The sequence below is a fragment of the Lissotriton vulgaris genome, chromosome 12 (assembly GCF_964263255.1).
Source record: "Lissotriton vulgaris chromosome 12, aLisVul1.2, whole genome shotgun sequence".
Lineage (NCBI taxonomy): Eukaryota > Metazoa > Chordata > Amphibia > Caudata > Salamandridae > Lissotriton > Lissotriton vulgaris.
The window spans coordinates 40,795,284-40,817,778 of NC_141700.1; the positions used below are offsets into that span (position 1 = coordinate 40,795,284).

Below are 22,495 nucleotides of genomic sequence, written 5' to 3' on the forward strand. Positions count from 1 at the left end.
CTTTGTAGTATATTCTTAATACAAACTCAGCATAGTAAAGATACTGCAATATACAGGGGGCACTGCAACGATATTTGTGTGGATTTTGGCACAAGCGGGGCATTTATTAAGTGGGTGAAAGCTTGAAAGCATTTCTAATGCACTGAAAAAACTTTCTATTCACTGAGATCAATTGTGGTAATTATAAGCAGTGCTTGAAATGGGAAAACGGAAGTGCAGGTACTCTGTACCAGAGTACCTGCTTGTTTTTGAGAAGTGTCGGCACTCTCCAATTAAAAGTATAGGTTTTGTCTTGAGAAGTGCCGGTACTCTCCGTCTCAAAATAAAAAAGTGCTGGTACTCCGAACCGGACAGTACCGGCCCATTTAAAGCACTGATTATAAGAATAAGATTCAGTTCTATCTATACTTCAATAGACAGCGCGACGTGGGCTCAGTGTAAATATATACCCATGTTATGCATGGTGAATATAACTCATCAGACATGGTGCCACACTAAAGGGGTTAAGAGTTAACAGAAAGGCCCCATGGTCAAATATTAAATGCTCTCACCCAGTTTTAAAGGCAGAGGCTAGGTTGAATTCTAGCACTCATATCCTATTATTAGCCAATAAGGAAACTGAGGCTCAGTAAGACTAATATACTTAACCAGGTTCACACATTTTGGTCATGGGATTACTATCAGCGTCTTCTGTTTTCATAGCCCACAATCTACCCATAAGATTAAATCTGCTTCTATAATAAAGTGGTTGATTGATGGGTTTGTGGACTTTAAGATAGCTCTAAAAATGATAACATCTGATTCCTATAAATGGAGGGGGGGAGGGGGGGAGGGGAGGGGGGGAGGGGAGGGGGTGAGGGGGGGGAGGGGAGGGGGGGAGGGGAGGGGGTGAGGGGGGGGAGAGGGGAGGGGGTGAGGAGAGGGGAGGGGGTGAGGGGGGGGGAGGGGGTGAGGGGGGGAGGGGGTGAGGGGGGGGAGGGGAGGGGGAAGGGGGGGAGGGGAGGGGGAAGGGGGGGAGGGGAGGGGGAAGGGGGGGAGGGGGGAGGGGGGAGGGGGAAGGGGGGGAGGGGGGAGGGGGAAGGGGGGGAGGGGGGAGGGGGAAGGGGGGGAGGGGGAGGGGGAAGGGGGGGGAGGGGGGAGGGGGGAGGGGGAGAGGGGAGGGGGGGAGAGGGGAGGGGGGGAGGGGAGGGGAGGGGGGGTAATGGTGTAAAACATTACAGACTTGAAGATCATCAGACGAGGAAGTGAGGGCTGGTTCCTCTATTGCAACAAATGATTCGCGGATATTTCGCCGCATTGCAAACACCGACTCTCGCTCGACGCCGGTGTTTGCCCTGTGGTGACTTCCACTTTCTAATGTTTACAGGAGTGATTTATTTGTTTGATGTTGTGCCAATAAGGCAACACAAACAGACAAAGCCATTAGGCTTTTTTTTCCTAAGTAGCTCTTTGTTATTTTTAGACCATTTAAAGGTTGTATTACAACAAAAGTCAGCAAGGCCTGTCGTAGCACACAGGTCCACAGCCCATCCCAATACTCATTATGAAGCGCCCTGTGGTACTTTACCAGCAAGCGGGCAGGTAGGTACAGCGTTAGATAATATCAGAATAACATCAGTGCACAAACAAGAGCGTGAATCATTCAGCAGGACCCCTGACTCACCCCCACAGCAGAAGGCATTGCTGTAAGCAACATCCCTGTTCAGGTGTGCTAAAGAATTGTGCGGTATCTGTGCAGCAGTGTCAGAATGGAGCTATATTAAAACAATAGTAACTAAAGAGGAGAGGAAATAGTCTATTAAATTGATGCCGCCCCATAGATGGCACCGGGTGGCGGCAACTGCAGCAGCAACAGATGTAGTAGCAGAAAGCCAGACCTCCAAACAGGCGAGGCACCAGTGCCCAGGGTGGTCGAGAGGTGGGCTCCATGGAACCATGCACCTGCCGACACCAGATTTGCCTTAGGTGTACACAGGGAGGCAGTGGAGGTGGAGGGCCCCACCTGGGACCTGGAGACTGCGTGGTAACGAGAACACCCCCCCCCCGTAGGTGGTCACCATATCGGCCCACTATCTTGACAACTAAAGTGGAAACCCCCATCGCGTCACGGAGGTCGCTCATCTGTCTTGTCCAACAACTCAACCATGTATGTGTCCTAGGCATTCAGCGATGGCCCCACGCCCCGCATCAATGGCTGTGATCTCCATGCTGCTATCACGGCGGAAGCCCGTTGGGGAAGATCCTTCAGCCACAGCGAAGGTGATGGTGCTACAGCCGAGTTCAAGGACATGGCCATACGGCACTTCAGGAGAACAAATGCCAAGTCGATGAACCTGACAACATACTTGTTCTTACGCGCTCGAGTAGTCGGTCCCAGTAGGCAGTGAAGTGGTTAGCATTGCAGTGGGCTGCCCACGACCTCGGATAAATCTGCACGGTGGCCCCCCAGAGACGGGCAATCACCAGGCAGACCCATACCATATGATAAATATCAGACTCTGTACAGGGGCAGCGAGGGCGTCCCAGAGGGCAGCCAGGAAAATATGATGAAGGCGCACTGGTGTCAGAGAGGTTTGATGGTCAGAGATACCCCACACCTCCTCCAGCTTTTGTGTCCACTGTTGTCTGTCAACTCCCGCCCTGTTGGCTGGGCCCGACTATCATGCAGATTCAGGAGTTTTGGCCCCGGTGCTCAGCAACCTACCGTGAAGCAATATATTTGTGGGTCTGCCACGGACGTAGAAGATCAGCACAGTCCATTCCGCCACGGGGCCCCAGCGGCTGGTACCAAGGCATTATAGGTCAAGAATTGACCCTTATGGATCTCGTAACCCACCCTGAGGTCTTGAAAGGACATCAGGAGCTAATGCTTGTAAAGATCACCCAATGTGGCAACCCCCACGTCCATCCACGCACTTGTGTTGTGATGCTCATTGACGCTGCGGAATACCGGGAGCACCCACAGCGGCAAGGCAGGGGCGCATGGGACCAAGCTGTAGCGCAGCACCACATATCGGTCCCAAGAATACTAGGTCACCCTGCTCAAGCCCCCCATCCACCTTTTATCCCGCCAAGGTCCCTTAAGCCAACCCAGGACATCCGGTCCACCCAACTCACAGACTGCACAAGCATGGGCGTCCGCAGGGGGGGGGGGCAGGAGGGGTGCTTGCAAGGAGGGGTGCTTGCCCCCCGCTGGAGCGTCCCTCCTTAACCCCCCCCCCTGCCAGGGCTGGCTCTAGGGTGGAGCAACCTGAGCTGGCTTCCTTGGGGCGCAGTGTTTACAACTTAATTATGATTTTAAAAGCACCTACTGCACGTTCCTTTCCTACTGCAATTAACAGGCCTCACAAAAATGTCAAGATAAGTCCTGTGATTAATGTTCTTCCTGGCCAGAGATCAGAGTTTTGTGGAGTTGAGGTTTTTGACTTATGTGAAGGTAGTACAGAGGGTTAATGTGCCTACTGCAAAGAACGTGTTCCAAGTAGATTACAGAGTGCATTTAATGTAAATAGATCAGCAGGTTACTGCTTTTAAAAGAGCCATCCTTTTTTTACTTGCAATTTATAACTTAAAGTCCTAATATAGAATAGTGCAGTATTAACTTTCATCATAGAAGTGCATACACTCTGCTAAGTATAGAACATTGATTAATGTTGCAAAAAGTGTTCATTTGGGTAGAAATGGATTCTTATTATTAAAGAAAACTCCCAACTATGCTGTTTCTTTTTCGACTCTGAGATTTTGCTTCTCCACACCAAGCACTCCTAAACTACACTGCCTACCAGTATGGATGACATGCGACTCCTACACTTTTAGTCCTTTGGCTTATGTAACATTTCCTATAAACTGATTTACACATGTATGATTGATTGTCTGTGTAATGTGTGTGTGATGCAAAGTGCTCTGACATACTTTAATGGTATGAGTAGCGCTATCTAACTAATTCAATGCATCTGAGAGAGAGTGGTTATGGAGACTTGGTCACTGTTAAAGGGTGCTAGTGAGAGAATCTGTGGTGGAGGTGGTCATTGGGGGAGCCAGCTAACATTGTCGCACTGGGTGCCACCAGCGCTAAAGCCGGCCCTGCCCCCTGCGGACGCCCATGCCACTATGCATTACACATGGTGCTCCAGCCACTGTTCCTCTCCAGCTCGCACTCTCTGTTCTAGTCTGAAGCTCCTCTGCGTCCCAGGGCTCAGTAGGACAAGATGAGGGCTTAATTTTCCTGCACCGTCCCTTTGGCACTCTCTTCTAGGTGAACTCCTGTGCATCTCATCGCACGTCACATCTAGACAACAGCTGGAGACTCTGCACTTTTCCAGATCCTTCTGAGTACCCTCGGCCCCCCCTCCCCTCCATCTTATAATTTAGTCAGAAGCGCCAGGAGACCTCAGACTTCATAGCACGCTCTGACCAATGTTCCATCTAATTTTTTTCCTCTGTGTGCGGCAGTGGAGGGTCTCTGTGCGCTGCAACCATGGCTATGTGTGCCAGGAACCAGACAACACGCGTGTGCCGTGCCAAATATCACGCTAAATATTTACTTAAAAGAGTGCATTTTCACACATACAGCGCCACGTTAAGGGTCTTAAGGTCGGTTTACAAATTGGATAAACACACCATTACATGAATTAGTTACACAGACAAGTACACTTCAGGTTTAGAAAAGCACAAGACTCCAGTGGTGGTACCATCATTAGATTTTACTACATATTCTTAACTGGAGCACTGTTCATTGGGTGGGGAAATATTGAGAGCCTATACAATATCACATGTACACAATAAGTTACAAAATTATATAACATATTTACAATTTGATGTGAGAGCTGCTGAGTAATGTTGGCCTATCCCACCAGAGATAGTTTGTAAAACGTAGACATCCAGGCAAACATGGACTGTGGGAGAGAGCCGTTCAGACATGTCAAGTGGCATCACTAGATGGGTGACAGTGTTGCTTCTCACGGCGATCCTTGCCATTTTTCCAGTGCTAATACACTCTATCAAGGTCAACTTTCCCATTCAGGAGGTAGGCCTTTTTCCTCATCAGCATATCCAAATGCTTCTGCTCTAGTCTATTCCTCAGTATACTCTTGATAGTATTCATGAGGCTGAATCCTCGTTCACAATCTGCACTAGATGCTTGAAATGTTGCACAGACATCAACAAGCTGAGACACAACACTATACTGAGCAGCATTGCGTACAGTGAAATTCACCAGGTCTTGAAAGGTGGTAAATAACCCACCCTTTAAATGTTCTGCCACCACATATTTATAATCTCTGTATTGCCGAGCAACATCTTCTGGTGTTTCACAATCATCCAGGACCAAGACATTTTTATACTTTTCAACAAGTCTTTGTATATTCTCAGTCCCAAAATCAAAATGTGATTGTGTTGCCATTGTCTGCATTTCAAAACTTGCCCATTCTTTCAGTTCATCTTCAGGGAACCTTTTTTGCATGTTGCTCACAAGGAAGGGAAACAAAGGACAGAATAGGCCCACTGTCAAACTCTTGCCTTTCCTTGTACAACACAATCATATCTCTTACATTGCTGCTCCAAAAGACAGTGTCCCCCAAATATTGTTCCTTAATTTGGCCAATCTTTCCTCTTGCATACTGTACAGCTTCAACAGTAGTCAAAGAACTTTTTTGGAACAGTTTGCACAAAGATGCAAATTCACTCAGAATGTCATTAAGTACTGCAAGGGAAATACGGTAGTTGGAGTCCGATAGCTTTTTGTAACAATATTTAGCAACTGGATCATTCTCTTCAACTTTCTCATGCTCAAAGTAATTAAGAACAGCCTCATAATTCCTAATTAGTGCTCCAACAGCAAAATGCCTCGAAAGCTACCGGACTTCATTCAATGGTCGAAAAGAGACCACTTCACAATCAGTGACCGATGCCATTTCATCCAGCTTGGACTTCCTTGCAGGAGATCTGGAGAACACAGTGTAGACAGTCCTCAATAATGTCTCCATCTCTTTAATCATTGGAACCCTCTTCCAGGCATCATCAACTCCCAAATCTTCTCGGCGAGCGACACAATGCTGCTCAACTAGATGGGGAATGGATTGTTTAAGGCGAGTAGCAACACCATTATTTTTACCCAGCATCACAGACGCACCATCGGATGTGAACATGACCATTTTCATGAGGTCCAGTTCATTGGCAGTATAGAATTCCTTCACAGCAGTAGTGATCGCCTCAGCATTACAATTAGTCAGCTTCACTATGCCGCCAAGCAGTGTTTGTGCTCTGTTGAGGTTACAGGTCGGAACTTGAAGTACAGGATTAGCATTTTTGTAACAGAAATATCTGTGCTCTCATCAATTATCAATGTGTGATACAAAGCGTTACGAAGTTCTGCCATAGCTTCACAGTGTATCACGCTATTGATGGCCTCAAGGAACTCAAAGGCATAGTTCTTGCTCCTCCAGCTGTCTGGTATCTTCACATACAAAGCTAGGTGGTCATGGATGTCTTGTACAGATAACAGTGAAGTATTCATCTTCACTGCCAGCAACACGTTGTTGATGAGAATCTTTATCTCCTCAGGCAGGGATCTTTGTCGTTCAACTACTTCCATTCTATTTGCTTTGTCAGTGGCAGTTTCTGTCAGCATTGCCCGCACTCCAAAACCAAACCTAGCAGCAGCACTTCTGTTTCTCAATGTCACCATGGCAGACTCATGAACTTTGCTAATTAAATGGCGTTTCAGGTAATCCAGTTTCCAGCCATCACTCCATTTCTTTCCGGTAGAAAAGTCCCCAACAACCTTGGCTTCGGCACATGCTTTGCAAATCAAGCCCACGTCTGGGCTGTATTGAAATAGTTCCCCAAGTTGCACGCGAACCTTGCTTCGTGATTTCTGTGTCTCGGCCTCCACAATTTCTTTCATCCACTCTTCCTTGAAGACAAGGCAACATTTCTTCCTTTGTGGTGAAGCATCAAACTCGGCAGAAGGTACAGCTTTGCGCTTGAACATATTTGTGATAACTGGGTTTAGCCTGCTATGCCACAAAGCCTGCAAAATAAAGGAACATGTCTGAAGTTGATGCCTAGGCTCATGATTGCAACCTGTCACATAATACAGAGGCATTGCCGGAAAAACGTAGAGTGTAATTACCTGGATTTCTGTCCACTGCCCTGCCCTTTCTAACTTAAATGATGCACTGTCCGTAGAGCCTGCAATAGACGTAAAGATTGTTACAGCGCATTGTGAATGTGTGATACAGCAATATACCATGTGCACCATAAAGGAACTCTACCCAACAATTACCTGTTGTGATTGTGCTCACGTATGCCCGTTCAAAAGTGTGGGTTACTGTCTGTGAAACCTAGAACAGAAGAAAACATGGGTACGGTATGTTGTTATATTACAATGCACAAGATGGACCACAGTTTAACTCTACCAAACAATTACCTGCTCTGCTTGTACTCACGTACTCCCGTTCAAATGTGTGGGGTACAGTCTGCGAAACCTGCAACAGAAGAAAACATGGGTAAGGTATGTTGTTATACTACAATACACAAGAACACAAGATGCACCACAGTTTAACTCTACCAAACAATCACCTGTTTGTTCTGCCTGTACTCCCGTCTGCCTGTACAACTGTATTTGTAGCACGGTCTCACAAACCTGCAAAAGAAAAGGGGTGCAGATTGTGAATCTATTTACGCAGCACCCCCAAAATCCAATGTGGAACATACACAGAATTACCTTCTCTTTGTGGGTACTCACGCCTGACCATTCAAATCCAAATACCTTACAGACTGCAAACTTGCAATTGAAGACAAGATGGTTAGCAAAGGCTCTAAGAGTTACAAACAATGAATGGGACTGGCCCAGATACTCCATTTGGAAAAACGACCAAATAGTTACCTGGGATTCTAGTTTAGGCAAAATAGCACGTGCCCCTGTGCTTCATTATTAGCACCCATTAGGCTAAACTTATCTGCACCTACCCACACAATCCAGCCACTCTCCTGCATTTTCTTTACATTTTGCCATGTCAATGTTTTAACAGATATGTGTCCCATTCACACACATTTGCATGTAATCACATTTACAATAGACCATGGGTACTCGCAAATATTTTTCTAAGGGTCAAAAATATTTAGTTGTGGTGTGACAGAGGGCCGCACTGATGCGTGCAGGGTAGTGGTCACGGACTTGGGAGGTGTTAAGGTGGACTTGGAGAAGTATGTACATTTAGTGGCTGAACAATGTGGTACAAGAAAACTTGGGATCAATACAGGCTTCTCCTCTTCACTTTGGCTGGATAACTCTGGAGATTGATGGACCAGCTGTAGAGAGATCTGATTTTTGTCTAGTGGAAGTTTTGACTCATTATAAAGTAGCGGAGGAGCGGGTACAGCGCACTGGGACGTGCTGCACAATTGTTCGATGCAGCAAGTTTAAAAACACAGCTTGTGGGTTTTTTGGGGTAATCTGCCCGGTTTGCAGGCTTGCTATATTTATTTATTTTTTTTACAAAGTTTTATATAGCGCAAACATGATCCCGAAGGATATTAGAGCGCTTTACAATAGGATTGAAGGGAGGACATAAATGCAATATCGAGCATTGAGCAGGAAAAGGAAAGTAATACAATAGCAGTAATTACACAAGTTACATAAAAAGAGTAAGTAGTGCTTTCTCTTTTTATAACCTTCCTCCTTTGGTGCGCTCTGCCCCTCCCTGCTTATTGCTGCGACTCCTTGAATACGTAACGTGTGACTATCGCATTCATTTTTTTATTTTTTTTTTACTTTTCAGGAGGTACTGTACACCACAATTTACAACCGGGTCACTCCATCCTTAAAATGTGCTCCTGTGCACTTTTCTTTTTTAACTTCCTGCTCTAAGGTGGGCATCAACATCTTGAATGTAAATTAAAGAAGAAAAAAAGACAAAATGACTGTCACAACGTGATGTATAATGTTGCACTTGTGATGACTGGTGGGAGCATACGTGATCACACTTGCCTCAAAAGATAAAATGGCCACAGAGCCATGGTACATGCATGCACAAACAGCACACTGGGGAAGGCTCTTCATTATTATTTTTCCCGGTGCTGGGCAGTATTGGCTAGAATAGTTTTTTTTATTTTTGCCGATGCAGCTCAATCTCAGATACGTGTGTGTAATGTGAAGTTGCTGGCAGGCTGATGCGTTTCATTTGCAATGCTCCGACTAAAATACGAGCCCACAGAATTTGCTTTCCTTATGCCAAATTTTAACTTAAGGTAGTAACCTGCTAGGCAACTTATCGCTGTGCCAAGGCAGCCAGCCAAAGCTCCCTGGAGGCCTGTGAATTTCATCTGTGTCCATGGCAGCCAGCTCTGCAGCACCCAGGGCAGCCTGCACCGCCCACCACTTTTAGATATATACAGGACAGGGGTGTGCAAAAATGTTTTATTCAATGGGCAAGTTTTGCTAAATTCCAGATGTTTTGCCCTTCACAAGATTTGATACGTTCACTTTTCCACCTTTTACGTGAACAGGAATTTCAAATTGAAAATACAGATATTTAGTCTGACATTTTTTAACAAATGTTTTTTTTGCATGTGGCCACTGTGAGCAACACCACAGGCTTTCTGTAATGATAATCAACAGAACCCTTTTGTTGGTGTTAACAATATATGCGACAGAAATAGTCACAAAGTCAACACTTTCACACCCAAGTGACAAAGAGAGAAATACACTTCAGGAAAGCAGTCCTGCCAAGTATCACGCAACAAGCGTTAGACTAACGCATTTCAGTGTGGTGGTCCGCATCACTGCACTGAAATGCATTGTCATGCATAATTAGGCATAGCGCCTTAGCTGTCAAGTTGATACCGCTCCTGAGCTATACGGACTAACGTAAGTACGTTGGAGTGGCTTGCATGTGCTGTGGCGTACGCGCTGCTCATGGCACTGGGCTTGGTGGGGGATGGGGTCTGAGCTAGAAGCTGCTAACACTGGCTGCTAGATCTACAATTATGTGTCAATAAAACTTTGAAATGCCCCTCACGGTCACGGTGCTGCATTACAATCTGACTGACGTCATAGGTGCCGCACGACGTTACGTCCTGTTACCGGCTCCAGCTGCAGTTAAGTTTGTGAGAGGCTGCTCTAGGCTGATGTAAACTATTCAAGCGCTGCTAGCACCACTGCATGGTGGTAAATTAAAATCTATCATGATCCTACGACCGGCGGACCCAACCCTACGGACCGCAGCGCGTTTGAAGGCCACTGTGCAGCAGTGGTGCCTGCTGCCGATCCCGCGGGAGGCGCACCATGCACGCTTGCTGAATGTTGAAGGATTGTTTGGGGTACAATGGGCAGGAGTCTGAGGAGACAGGCGGGCGGCTGGGCTGTAAATTGAACTGCTGTGGCAAGCCTAGCAAGTAAGTGACAGTGTTGCTGCGAGACTCAGTGCCAGCCAAGTGTTAGCTTTTTAACTGCAGCGCAATCAGCTGCCTGCGGGTCGGTGCCCGGACTGGAGTCTCATTTTCTGTTTTACATGAATCATGTAAAACAGAAAATGAGACTCCTGTCCGAGAGGTTCTGTGACCTTCCACATAGGTCCATCTTTTTGGAATGTTTTCACGTTAATGTTTCCCAGCTACACTCAAGCATTCAGGCCTATACAAATAAAAAGAGAACTTGTTATTTAACTTTCTCTGTTCTCAACTTGCCTGTAAACAACAAAACTATTAAAGTTTATAACTGAATCAGAATAAAAAGAAAATTACACGTTTCCAGGATGAATAGCAAGGTATATGCAACTGATTATACACCAAAACATATTTAGAATTATCATTGTTTTCAACTATTTGTTTAAAAAATGCAATACTTTCAGAAAAAAAATATTTAAAAGCATTTATTTCAAGGTAATAACTTTCGTTCTGATGTTTTCGATACTTAATTTTCAATAGCTATATTTTGGCTTCTTACGACTGGACTGTTTACCCTGTAGGGGTCGCAATGCTGAGGTACAGGAAACGTCCGGCTGTCTCTTCGTTAATAACAAATACACAGTAAACAAACCCTCCTAATGAGGTGACATTTGTGTGTGAAGGTGGCTATGACTGTCATATGGTACGGGAGCCGGATGCACTGTTTGTGATGGTTCGTGCTGTGGCTTCTCAGCACAGTTTGCTCAGAGGGAGGATGAGGTGGTTCTGCTTATGTCCACCCATGGGAGATCTAGCCTATTTTTATGGGAGGGGGCGTGTTATGGAAGATGAGGCTCATTTGCAGGCAGCGTGGCCTCTCACGTCATGTTTGGTACAGTCGAGTCCAACAGTGCCCTTCATTTCTGATGCTTTGGAGCAGTTTTAAGATATTCTTACAGTTTCTTGATGCTCAAATGGGTGTAATTTGCGATATTCATTTATATGTTCCCTCATCTTCATTGCTTTATTTCGCTCGTAAGAACGTGTCACTCATAGTCATTGAAATGTCACTCGTAATTACAGAGAAATTATGAAAATGTCACACAGAGATCTGAAACATTGGCAGCTATGGGAAAGGGTAAAGTTTTATCGCACCGGATCGTTTACTTGGTGGCCTAATCTGAACCCAAAAATGAATCAGTAACTAAATACTGGTTTACAACTAAACTTCCAAAGCGGTTGGAACATCGTAGTATTCGGCAAATAAACGATAATTACTTCTGTTTGTTTCCAAATTAGTTAACTGCAAATTTCTGAAATCGCAGCTCGTGAAGGGGCTGCGATTAACATGGATACTTTAACAAAAGCACTCAATCTGCCCGCAGCCTCGCTTTACAAAAATAAAACCATCAGTGCGTGCCCTACAGGGCGGCAAAACAATAGCGAGCCCAGCAAAAACAAAAGGCCAGCAAGTGGCCACATTAGAACACTTCCCTCCGCTCCCGAGTATTCAGTCACTCCAAAGTGGTCACTTCTGCTGTCGTCGTCCACAATCAGGAAATGGCCGTTTTTTCACGGCGCGCGCCTTTTAAAAGCGGCGGCGCGAATAATCTCGCGGGATGTGCCCTCTGTGCGTGCTACACACATGGGACTGCGCGCTAGGGGGTAGGGAAGTGCGCGCGCGCGTTCCTGGGAAGAGTGGCTCTGACACAATAACAAGATTGAGGCAAAGTCTTTTCAAATAATTTTTGGATTGCAGTGATGGACTGCCTAGAACAGTTGCTGTTAAGTAAATTACTAAGCAGAAAGAATAGTCACATTTGAATAAAAGAGTATATTTTAACATAGGCACCGCTCTGACATAAAATGGACATCAATGGATGATTTTTGATTTAATAATTTGCATGTATCAAGAAAGATAACGCAAACAGAGAACGAATGGAAATGAAGTGTTAGGTATAAATCAGTACGGAGGGGGATATCAAGATGGGCTAGGAAGCGTGGATGCTAAGAGGAGAGGGGCTGAGTCCAAGTGCAGTCACCGCTGTAGTCCAGAGCAGGGAGGAGGCGCAACGAGCAGGCATATATAAGATGTATCCATGAGTAGAAATGACCATACAGCCGTTCTGAGTCTTACTCATTGAGGGTAAGAGCAACTCGTTCTGGGCACTTGCCTGCATTGTCGCAACATTACAGATTTCTCATGCAAATCAGGGATGTATTCTTTAAAAATAATTTTTTAGTCCCTTAATGTTTTCTTCCGCCGACGGTATGGATAGCCAAAGAGCAGAAAGTTTAAATCCATGTGACTGTGTGCAATTGTGTGGCGATTTTCTGCATAATTGTATATTTGCTGCATTTGTTGCATAATCCAACATTTGCCACATAATCTGCAGAGTTTAAGAAAAAAAATGTTTCTAGCTCAAACGGTTCAAAAGTTAGTAAAAACGCATCAACACATGTTGCCGGGCAGTTGAAAATCCTTTGCAAAGATTGACTGACCAACTTTCTGTAGCTTGATGCTATATTTTGGTGTTTTAACTAGTACTAATGAGGTGCAACTAATGCCCAAACAGTGTTAACAAGTTTAAAAATGACGAAATGAAGTTATACTGTCACAAAATGTGCCACATAATTTGCTTTTTCTTGACACATAATTCACTCAACCCTGCCGCTTTATGTGACCCTCTCTGCCTCATAATTACAGTGGCCCTGCTGAGTGCCTCATATTCTACTCACAACGTAGAGTGTGATTGGCAGAGTAAGGCTGGGCCTGCCTTACCCTTGTGCTATAGACAAAGATGCTGTGGCTGTGCTTTTGTGGTGAATGTGGCCTCAGGAGGTTCAGACCTTTGTGAGGACCATAGACAGACAAAGTGAGGAAAGCACATGCCTGCCGATGGCAGAGCCACTTTTCGCAGCTACCTCTCACCACTGGCGGGCCCCAAAATGAGGGCAGTGCCTCATGCACACTTAAGGGTTTCCCAACCTGTGCACTAGAGTCTGAGCCCGCGCTGTCGTCAAAATGAGACGGTCAGAGAGAGAAAACAGTAAAACTCTGGGAGTCCTGCAATGACACAGAAATGAGTGTGAAAACATAACACAAACTCAGCGTAGCAGGTGCTCCTGAGTAGACTGGGGAAGATATTTCCGTAGCATCCTGCCAAAAAGATGTCTGCATTCCTCACCTGCACTAAGTTACTATCTGGTGACGTCAGAAACAAGGGGTTAGTGGGGCAGCGATGACCAAGCAGTTCGGACTTCCACTCTGACCTAATTTTAGAATTGGAGTGTGGGTAGGGCTGGCGCACAGCGGTTTTAGTGAGAGATTGTTCCTAATGTTAAGGTGCTCTACAAGTGATGTCAGGCGTCCCTCGACATCTCGTTTAACAGTCTAAGGTGTGGGGTCAGTGGGCCACTGGTCCCATCCTTGTATGCACACTCAAATTCCTCTGTGGGTCACAGAGGTTTCAAAAAACTTTCAAAAAATGATTGCAATTGTCGGTTTATTCGTAAACTTCTTTGATATCAATCATTGACATTTTTCGTTTTTCATTTTTCATTTGCATAACATGATACCATCCTTATGTACATCCAATGCATTTCGGGGTTCTCGTGCACCCCTTCATCAGGGAAAGGACACTGTGAACAAAAACATACGAATCATAAATAATGTCTAAATGAAGCGTAAGTGCAATCAAAATGGGCGCATGCACGGAAATTGGACCTAACTCACGGTCAGTGTTTTAGCGGAGGTGGAAGAGGTGAGGGTGGATTATGGGGTTCACCTTTCTGTGACCCAGATATTCCCATGTGCGAAAGAGTGGCATGCAGAGTCGGCGGAAATATGCTTACGTGTATCATTCAAAATGTTGGCGCATAGTCCTGTGAATGGAAACGTGGGGAGGGGTACGTTAGTTATCAATTACTGGTGCGTCGGGTTTAGCGGTATTAGCATAATACCCGATGATTTGTGAGATCGGACTGACCTGGTTATGGTTAGTAGGTTCCTCCTTTCTTGGACGCTGGTTCTGGCGGAACGCCATTGACCGCGTTTCGTATCATTAAAGGGACGCGGTCACGTGTGCTAGCTGGAGGAAGGTGGGAGTGTTCCTGTCAGTTTAAAGGGACAGTGTGATATTATCGTGTGTACGAGTGAGGTTAAAAGCGCAGTGCAGTTTGGGCATAGTAGTTGTGTTACAGTGACGGGTCGATCGAGTAATCTAGTGTGGCGTGGTTTAGGCAAGTGTTTATCATAAGAGTGTATGGTGATATAAGAAAAAGGCCATCAGGTAGTACAATCATATGCATAATAAATCAAGCTGGTGATATGGTATACAGTAAATAAATTAAAACAGGAAATTAACAAGTGATCCTTAAATTACTCAGGAGTCACTGTCTCGGTCCATGAGCAACTTTACAGATAGCAAGAGAGTTCAATTCTTTCATTAAGCCCCAATGGCTTCTGTGTGGACAGTCTTTGGATCCATGCATTTTCTCTTTGAAGGAGGAATTTGGTGTTGTCTCTACCCTCCTGTTTGACAATAGTTTCCAGTATAGTGAATTTCAGTTGAGCAATGTTATGTTTCTCTTCATGGAAATGTACTGCTACTGCTGATTTAGTACTCTTCAGACAGATGTTGGATTTGTGTTCTATGAGCCTGGTTTTGATTTTCCGTTCTGTCTTTCCGATGTATAGTTTTCCACACGGGCATTTTAGAGCATAGATGACATTGCTGGTGTCACATGTGGCGTTGACTTGGAGTTTTATCTTGTGACCTTTCATGGGGTGATTGATAGTATTGCCTCGAATGATACAGTTACAGTTCCCACAATTGAAACATGGTTTGGTTCCTGAGTAGATGACTGGTTTGTTTGGTTTGTGTCGTACAAGTTCACCTAGGTTGCGTGATCTGGTAAATGCGAATAGTGGGGGTTCCTGAAAGATCTGGTTGAAGTCTGGCTCCAGGTTCAATAATGGCCAATGTTGGTGAATAATCTTTTTAAACTTGTTGGTAGCGGTAGAGAATTTAGAGACGACCACTAGACGTGTCTGTTGTTTTTTGGTGCTAGGTTGCAGAAGTTTCTGTCTTTCTAGGTTGTTAATCCTCTGTATGGAATCTTCAATGATATTTTCAGGGTAACCTCTGTTGCGAAATTTACATGCAATTTCTTTGATCCGTTGTGTGACATTGTGAGGATTTGATGTGATCCGTTTTGCTCGTGCCATTTGTGAAAATGGTAAATGTGTTTTTAAATTGTATTCGTGGAAGCTGCTGTAGTGTAGCATGTTGTTCCTGTCGGTGGGCTTGGTGTAGAGATCTGTTTCGAATTCTTGTCCTTTGATAGAGACCTTGACATCCAGAAAGTTGACACAAACGTTTGAAATTTCCCAGGTTAATTGTATTCTTTCATCAATGTTATTAAATTCCAACAGTCTGTTTTGTAGTTCTTCTTGTGTACTTTTCCAGACGATAAAAATATCGTCTATGTATCTTGTGAAGAGAATTAGGTGATCCGTCCATTGTTTGTTGTTGAGTATATGGTTTTCTTCAAAATGTTGCATAAAAATGTTCGCATACGCGGGAGCCGCTGAATTGCCCATAGCCATTCCCACGAGTTGCTGGTACCATGTATCTTGATGTTTAAAATAACTTTGGTACAACGTAAACAGCATGAGTTCCATTAGGAACGTCTGAAAGGGTCTTTCCATGTCAGATTTGAGTAGAGACTGTTCTATTGCTTCAATCCCCAGGGAGTGGGGTATTGACGTGTACAGGGAACGTACATCGGCTGTGCATAAGATTAGTTCCTCGTTTGTTTCTAGCTTGAGGTTCATTAATTTCGAAATGAAATGCGTGGTGTCTTTGGTATAAGTATTCATTGCTTGTACCATTGGTTGAAGGTATTTATCCAATAATTGCCCAATGGGTTCGTGTAGACTCCCGCATGTTGAGACAATTGGTCTCATGGGGGGGTCCCGTAGGTTTTTGTGGATCTTGGGGACCATTCTCAAAATTGGGCTCCTAGGATTGGACTTGGTGAGAAAGTTCTTAGTTTTAGCATTGATTATTCCCATTTCATATGCTTTGTCCAATATGTTGGTTAGAGTTTTCATGCATTCCGTTGTCGGATTCCCGTCCAATTTCATGTATGTTGTCGTGTCACTTATGTGTTCCAGCACTTTTGATTCATACATGGCCGTGTTCATGATTGTGAGGGCGCCACCCTTGTCTGCTTTTACACATGTGATCGTTTCATTATTGGATATTTTTCTCAATGTAGTTAAATCCTTTTGTGTGATGTTCTTGGTTTTTGTGTTCTTGTGGTTAATTTTCAGTAGATCTTGTTTGACTCTGTTTTCAAATAAGTCCAAGGTTTTGTGGCTGACTGGTGACTGAAATGTGCTATGTGGTCTCAGTCCGAGTAGTTGGTCTGGTTCCACTTGAGGATTGGGTGGTAACACATTGTCGAAGAAGTGACGAAGTCGGAGTTTGCGCATGAGTTTGAAGAAACTGACTTCGAGTTCCAGATTGTTTGAGTCGGTCGTGGGTACAAACGAGGTTCCCTTTTGTAAGAGTTGAATTTCGTGTTGGGTGAGGTGGTAATCACTAATGTTAATCACTAGTTGTTCTGTGTTTTCTTGGTTTGTTTGTCCTTGATAGTTCCCGTTGTGCTCCTCGTGGTAGGTGGGTCTTTCCTTGTTTCTTTTTCTTTTGTTTTGTCCTCTCCGGGGTCTCCTTTTTGTGTTTGGCCCTGTTCTAAAAAAGGACTTGAGTCTGTCTGTTGGCTAGTCGTTGGTTGTTGTGCCTTGGTTGTGTCGGGCTCTGTTGGTATTGGTCGAGTTCTCCTTGTTCTTTGGTTATTGTCACTATCCGATGAGGAGGTGTCTGTCTGTGATGTATATGGTTTGTTGCGTCTTTTCTGGGCGTAGACTTCAGCCCATGTATAAACCTCTCCGAGTTTATAGTCAAGAGTATCCCTCCTGTATTTACGAATCTTACGTTCATTGATGTCGTTGGTATGTTTTTCCATCTGGGTTTGAATGTCATCCAGTATGTTTTTGAGCTCGTCCTCCGATAGCATTTTAGACAGTTCTGTGGATGTTTCCTCTATTTCCCTAGTTAGTTCACCTAGTATTCCAGACAGTTCTTCAATAATTAGGAGGATCAGGTCGAGTGAACACTTGTTTAAAATTTCAAACCACCTTTCTTGGAAGGTTTTAGAATTTTTACAAAGTAACCTACTAACCATAACCAGGTCAGTCCGATCTCACAAATCATCGGGTATTATGCTAATACCGCTAAACCCGACGCACCAGTAATTGATAACTAACGTACCCCTCCTCACGTTTCCATTCACAGGACTATGCGCCAACATTTTGAATGATACACGTAAGCATATTTCCGCCGACTCTGCATGCCACTCTTTCGCACATGGGAATATCTGGGTCACAGAAAGGTGAACCCCATAATCCACCCTCACCTCTTCCACCTCCGCTAAAACACTGACCGTGAGTTAGGTCCAATTTCCGTGCATGCGCCCATTTTGATTGCACTTACGCTTCATTTAGACATTATTTATGATTCGTATGTTTTTGTTCACAGTGTCCTTTCCCTGATGAAGGGGTGCACGAGAACCCCGAAATGCATTGGATGTACATAAGGATGGTATCATGTTATGCAAATGAAAAACGAAAAATGTCAATGATTGATATCAAAGAAGTTTACGAATAAACCGACAATTGCAATCATTTTTTGAAAGTTTTTTGAAACCTCTGTGACCCACAGAGGAATTTGAGTGTGCATACAAGGATGGGACCAGTGGCCCACTGACCCCACACCTTAGACTAATGTTAGAATTGCCATACGCGCTCCAAGACTGCTTGAGCGTGATAAAGGCAACCAAGTTAAGTAACACCAGTACAAGGGGTCAATGTAATTTGTGAGGTATATAGTAAAAATGGTTGTAGAAACATCTGTTTCATTTTCATGTATCATCCCCTTCCCTAATTACCAAAAATACAGTACAAAAGGTTGAGAATCCATAATTAGGTACTTTGTAACGCGACAAAAAAAGACCATCCATCCATCCTTTTTAGGTTTCGCCTAGCGGAAGCTGCGCTCTGCGCAGCTTTTCCGCGCAGGCGAAATCCTGTTGAGAACTGTAGTGTGGCTTTTGTTCGGCCCTCGTCCTTGATTGGCTGGCTCCGTAAACGGAGCCTTGCCATTGGACGAGGGGCCTGTCCGTCAATGCCGGACCAGACACGGGGCGTTCCCGACATTCTTTGGCTTTTGCCGACGTCACGCGACGCCGGGAACGCCCCCGTGTCTGGTCCGGCATTGCCGGCACTTCTACGTCTCTCCTGCCCCGTGTCGCATCTGTCCCCGGAGAAAAGCCGCCACCGAGACTATCATCGGGCTCGGGGCCCGCAACGTTTGTTTCCCCCCTTGGTTTTGGGGTTGCCAGCCTGCCTGCAAGTGCCAAGGTATTGTTGATATCCCCCGCGGTGCGAGCCGCCCCTTCCCGCTGACTCGCACCGCTCTGTGTCTCTCTGCCTGCCTGCAGCTCCGCGCTGCGAGAGCGCTCCAGCCCCTCCCGCTGGAATCCTTTAGCGGTCGGGTCCAGCAGGCTGCAAACGAAGCCCCCGCCCGCGTGACTGAGGCGGCGCTGGGTCCTTGGGCCTTCCCTCCCCCTGGATAGCCCTGAGGTCGGTGGTTCCCCCCCGAGTGGGTCCTGTAGACCAGGGGGGCCATCCGCTCTACAAGACCCGACCGGGCCGATCCCGTCTCACGCGGGAAGCGTGAGACTTGGCAGGGAGTCGGGATTTCACCCGTCCAAGGCACCGCGAAGCGCGGCAAAGTCCCTCATCCGCACCGGGTTCTTGGCTGCCGCTCCGCTGCCCACCTCCTGCCCCTCGAAGTCCTGGGATGTGTGGCCGCTGACTTTCTTGCACCTCTCCGGACACCTTCAAGCTTCCCTGGGACTTACTGCACCTTGCCAGCAGACCTTTACAACCTTAGGCATTTTATCTTTTTTTTTAATTCATGCAATCTGGGACCTGGAGTTTTTGGCTGGTATAGGATGGGTTCTCATTTAGGTAAGGAGTCATGGGGGGGGGGGGAGGTTGTTAATGCTTAATTCGTGCAGCACTTGTGTCTCACAATAAAATATTGTCCAAGCAGAGTTATTCATTTTATGAAAAGATACGACTTTATGTTCGTATATCCTTAGTAACTTCAAGAAGCGTTCTAGCATAAATCAATATTTCCAGTTACTATCGCAGTTTATGTATAATTAGTTCTGAGGGATGGTAGAGCTGTACTATGGGAAATAGTCACGGGTCCATGAATGTGCGATGTCACAATCTAGTATGTGTCTCGGTCTTGAGGCGGAAGCACATTTAGAGCACACCCAGGATCAACACCAGGAGTCCCCGCTGCGGGGCCTCTCTTCCGGGTTCCTGTGCAGCTCTGGAGGCCGCAGCACTGAGGTGGCGCGCGCAGGTTTCGTGAAGGACAAACGGGTGCACGTGGCAGGCGGGTGTTCTGAGACCTATCGCCAGCTGATGCCCTTGGTGATTAAAAACACTGAGGTGGCTGCAGCCAGGTGGGGCTGTCGGGCCGTGCCAGAGGGGCCGTTGGCGCCAGTTATATCTGAGGCAAAACAGCGCTGCCACGTTGAATCTTGGACGTTCGCGTCAGACTTTCATTGCAAAGGCTGAAGGCAGAGGAGCATTGTCCTCTTTCATAGAGCAGCAGTTGGGGGCAGCGCCCAGGGGCACTGGACTCGGGCTATGTTTTAAGACCAGGCTAATTTTTTATGTTTTAAGACAAGGTTAATATCCCCGCCATGGTCTTTTATTTACTCTGTTCCCCAAAGAAGACTCCTCCAAGGAAGACAGCCAAAAATTCTGCCTGTTGTTTGAGCCTTCCTGTGCACAGCTGTGCAAAGCATCTTTAGGAAAGAGGTGATCCGTGGTCCTGATGGGGCTCAATTTTTGAGGTTGACGGAAGGCACCTGGGGGCTGAGTAGGAGCCAGCATGAAATATTATTTACAGCGCTTAATGTTGCACTTTTTGCCACCAATAGGCGCTGTACATAACAGGTGTTACTATCACCCGTTTGCATGATGGTTGGGGTATCGACCTTGGAAGGATGAAACGGGGAGTTCGCCTTTCCTTGATTCTAACTGCTACAGGTTAATCAGAGAGCGAGTAAAGAGATCACATATTGTACACAAGATACACACCTGAAGTAAAGAGGTTTAACGCAGCCCGTTTGTAGTATGGGAAAATCAACTGGAAACCAAAGTAGAGAGATAAAACTTTGACGGGAGTTTTAGAAACACGTTTCTGAAGCAGACGGTTCTGTGTATGTATGCAGGAGAGAGATGCGTTAATGTAATTTAGCACATTGAACCCGCACAGACATTATGGTAATGCAGGTGTTTTTTGGCAGACATTGGTGTAGGGCCACGCTGTAACAAAGGCTGGGTGGAGGGTTCCAAATGCCAACCTTCCTTGGGGGGGATGTTTTGTGTGCCTTAGGTCACCCCTTGGTGATCCGGGTTCAGAGAGTGCGGCCTGGCTTTGTGCGTGCTGGCCGGGGTGTCGCGTAAATGGCGGCAGGTGCTGGTGGGCTGCCATGGTTGGCTGACCTCCTGAGTCACTGCCAGCCCATTGGCCACACGGAGAGCCATTTATTTCCTCACAAGTGACAGATGTGCTTGGTGCACGCCAGGCCTGCTAGTTGTGACACGCCCCCCGCAGGGGGCAGGGGGCATGGAGGGGCGAATGCCTCTCTTTGTTGAGGTCTTGAAACCGTCCCTCTGCGTGAAAGAGATCGCCACGCTGTGCCCCTGTGCCACCCTCCAAAGTAACCTGGATGGCATGTGCCATTTATGGAGTATGACAGGGGACCACCATGGCAAAGGACGCAGCTGCCATCAGCAAGTGGTCTTTAAAAACGCATTACATATTTTTTCTGGAATTTAATTAAATAGTGGCAGGATTAGCAAACTGTTTCGATGAGTGAGTCGTTAAAGCTTTGGCCCATATTTACTAAGGTACAAACAGGTCTCCTACATACAAGGTCCCTACAAAAATACAGTAAATGCTAAACCAGCTTCGGCTTAAGTGCACTTTGTAAAACGACTACTATACCCAAGCTCTGTCACACAGTGTGACCTTTAGCACACAACCTTCTTTTTGAACCCAAAGCTACTCTTTTTGTTTCTGAAGGAGGGATTTAATTAAGCTATTTGTATTCCAATAAAACACATTTTAATACATTTATAGTACAGATCCAGTAAAAAAAGGTAGCATTCTTCATATATTTGATTAGGCAGGAACACACCCAAAAAGTTCACACTAGTAGTTTAAACTCACTATTTCTAATCATGCATCTTTACTGCTGTTCATCTGTAAAGCTGTAATCATACATATTTTTTGTATTTTGCTGCTTTCACGCCGAGACTATATTATACATAGGGGCCCATACGTGCTCTTGAATATACATTGCGCCACCTGGCAGCTCTGCGACACGAGCTCAGAGGATACTGCCACTACAGTAGCTCGGAGTGTAGTCTGTAAACAGAAAGGTGGGAATAAAGCAAGTGTCAATTGCAGAATAATTGGTACCACTTGGTACCACTGCACCAGCCACACTACTTCCCTACTGACCGTTCTCCACTTCAGCCCCGTCTAAATTACAATTCCTGCTTGTGACCCTTTTGCCTGCTTGTGCTTGTTTTCCTGACCCTGTTGCCTGCTTGTGCCTCCGTGTGCCCCTGTTGCCTGCTTGTGCCTCCGTGTGCCCCTGTCGCCTGTTTGTGCCTCAGTTTTCGTGCCCCTGTTGCCTGCTTGTGCGCCCCTGTTGCCTGCTTGTGCCTCCGTGTGCCCCTGTTGCCTGCTTGTGCCTCCGTGTGCCCCTGTCGCCTGCTTGTGCCTCAGTTTTCGTGCCCCTGTTGCCTGCTTGTGCGCCCCTGTTGCCTGCTTGTGCCTCCGTGTGCCCCTGTTGCCTGCTTGTGCCTCCGTGTGCCCTTGTTGCCTGCTTGTGCCCCTGTTGCCTGCTTGTGCCTCCGTGTGCCCCTGTTGCCTGCTTG

The 22,495-nt window shown here is 46.0% G+C and overlaps 1 pseudogene; it reads right to left on the reverse strand.

Annotated features, from left to right (window-relative positions):
- Nucleotides 1-5,852: 5,852 nt before the first annotated feature.
- LOC147673187 (uncharacterized) lies at nucleotides 5,853-16,891 on the reverse strand (annotated as a pseudogene).
- Between the last annotated feature and the right edge of the window lie 5,604 nt (nucleotides 16,892-22,495).